Source organism: Orycteropus afer, unplaced genomic scaffold (assembly GCF_000298275.1).
Source record: "Orycteropus afer afer isolate SDZICR_OR568_19922 unplaced genomic scaffold, OryAfe1.0 scaffold00046, whole genome shotgun sequence".
Classification (NCBI taxonomy): domain Eukaryota; kingdom Metazoa; phylum Chordata; class Mammalia; order Tubulidentata; family Orycteropodidae; genus Orycteropus; species Orycteropus afer.
Window position 1 is genome coordinate 4311733 of NW_006921633.1, and position 2912 is coordinate 4314644.

Sequence of the window (2912 nt, forward strand, 5' to 3'; positions counted from 1 at the left end):
AAATAAATAAATAAATAAATAAATAAACTTCATGAATTCAGGTCTGGCTTTTCTTAGGCTCTTCTTGAGATAGAGATGAACTTGGACCTAAAGGCTCTGTGATGGAAACTGAATATAACACCATCAAGGAAATTAAAGATGGTGGTGGTTAGAGCACTATTAAAATCTTTGTCTTGTTCCTCGGTTCCTCAACTGAAATCTTTCTAGAAAATCCAAGTCCAGCTAGTATATGAACTGGAGAAAAAGTTTAGTGGAAAGAGTGTTGGCTTTATTATTCAGACGAGAATGCTGTAAACTAACTCAAAAAAGCCATATTCTTTCACCCTCCGCCCCAAAAAAAAGCACAAGTGTCCTAGGTAATGTATGCTGACATCTGTGCTTGTGGCAATTCTTGAAGACCTGGTCTTTCCAAGTGAAATTGTGGACAGACAAATCCATGTAAAACTCGTTGGTAGCTGGCTTTTGAAAGTCCATTTGGACAAAGTACAGCGGAACGATGTAGAACACAAGGTTGAAACATTTTCTGTTGTGTCTAAAGAAGCTCACAAGCGAGGATGTTAATTTTGAATTCCTGGACTTCCAATTGTAAACAAAAATGATTAAATAAAGTAACATTTCCACACACATACACACACACACATGTAAATTAGAATGACTGACTTACATTTTTAGCAAACTATTTCAATAAGTATTACTTGGTATCCTTATATAAATAGTCTGCTTTTCACATTTCCTAAAATAATTGGTTCATAACCACTGAAAACAAAATAGGATGTAAGAAATGTGGCTTTGTTGCCAAAATATGATAGATCATTCAGTAATTCTATAAACAATTTAATACTTGTTTATACATTACAGAACATTCCATCCAATAAAATATGGATCTAGATTGTTGTCAGACAATAGAATTTAGATGCTATAACTCTTTCTGCAATTATGAGAATTATGTATAGTAGAGAAATTTGCCAAGTTTTGGGATTACTACTTTAGTTCAAAAACCTCTTACTCTGAATTAAAGTAAGAAAGTGATTTATTCTATAAATTAGTACAGGTAAAAAAAAAATAGCTCTTATTGTAGCCTACTGTCACTGCTTAGCTAAACACTCTCATGAGCTTACCAACTCTATTAACCAAAAATCTTCTCTTATATGTCAATTTATTCACACACATTTTCCTTCAGTGAGCAAAATTGTCAGATATTTACTCAACTATGTGTCTTTCTACTTTCATTCTTGTTTCTTTCAAATTTATACTCTCTATAAAAGAAGTCCAATCATTCTGTCACTTGCTTAAAATCTTTCAATGGGTCCCCATTACAGTAAACATAACATCTAAACTCCTTACCATGTCCCCAAAAGACATACCTGATTAGCTCTTATACCTATTCCTTTCACTAGTAATGCTCCACCCACGGTGGTCTTCATTCTGTTCTTCCACCATACCATGCTCATTAGCGCTTAAGAAGCATTGAACATATTTATTCCTTTGCCTCACAAGATCTTCCTCCTTATAGCTCTTTGTAGGGATTCTTGCAATAAGTGAGACTGAGTTCAAATATGCCTCTAATGTGAAAATTTCCATTGCAGCCTATATTATATAAAAGAATTTTTCCCTCCACTATCCAAAAAAAGCAAACCCAATGCCATCTAGTTGATCTGACTTCTAGTGACCCTATAAGAGGGTAGAAATGCTCCATAGGATTTCCAAGACTCTAATCTTTGTCTAAGCAGATTGAACATCTTTCTCCTGTACAGTGGCTGGTGAGTTAGTACCATCCATCTTTCTGTTAGCAGGTGAGCATTTTAATCACTGTGCCACCAGGGCTCCTTTTCCACTCCCCAAGTAACCTTTGTTATTCCATTACATTTTCTTTATAATTCTTATTGTATGAGTGAATTTCCAAAGAACAGAGACATCTATTGATCATTTCTATATTCCCAGTGCATAGAACATTATTTGGCACACATTACTAACATGATAAATATGAATTCAAACCTATTTTTAATACCTTTGTATACAAACATCTACTATGTATGCATACTTCATATAGTTTTTATTTGGACCAAATTGCAGTCAGGAGGTTTTAAATACAAAAGAGATATATATCCTTTAGGCTCACTACTGAAATGTACACTTACTTAGTATAGCTTTTTGAATTTTAAAAAAGGAAACTATCTGTATTGGTTTCCTATTATTGCCATAATAAATTACCACATATTATGTGACTTAAAACAGAGCTGGACCTCAAGGTTGAGGAGCTTTCACCCAGCCCCTTGAGCTTGGCACTTTGAACTTGTACTTAAAACAACAGTAGTTTATTCGCTCACAATTCTGAAGCTTAGAAGTCTGAATTCAGGGTTTTGGCAGGGCCATCCTTTCTCCATAGGTTCTACTGGGAGATCTTTTCTTGTCTTTTCCAGCTTTTGATAGCCTCAATGTGCCTTTGCTTGTGGTAGCATAACTCCAATCTTTGCCTCCTTTATTATATGGTTTCCTCTGTTTGTCTCTGTCTGTCTGTCTCTTTTCCTCTTCTTACAAGTGATAAAAAGAACCACTGGTGATGTAGTGAGTAAGACATTTGGCTTCTAACCAGAAGGGTAGTGGTTCAAACCCGCCAGCTGCTCTATGGGGAAGATGAGGCAATTTATTTTCATAAAGATTTATAGCCTTAGAGTGATCAATCATGGGAGAACAGAAGGGCAGTGTTTGCACAGTGAGGCAGGTCAGGGGGTGGGGATGAGAGTGGGAAGAGAGAAGCTACATTGTGCAGAATTGCACTCAGTGTCATGAGACAAAATGTATGAACTACTGTATGGAAAACGAATTTGCTCTGTAAACTTTCACCCAAATCACAATAGAAATATTTTTTTTTAAAAAAAAAAAAAAGAAAGAAAATTAAAATAAAGATTTAC

At 35.1% G+C, this 2912-nt stretch overlaps 1 pseudogene; it reads left to right on the plus strand.

Moving 5' to 3' along the window:
- The first annotated feature begins 24 nt into the window (after positions 1-24).
- LOC103194623 lies at positions 25-589 on the plus strand (annotated as a pseudogene).
- Positions 590-2912: the final 2323 nt, after the last annotated feature.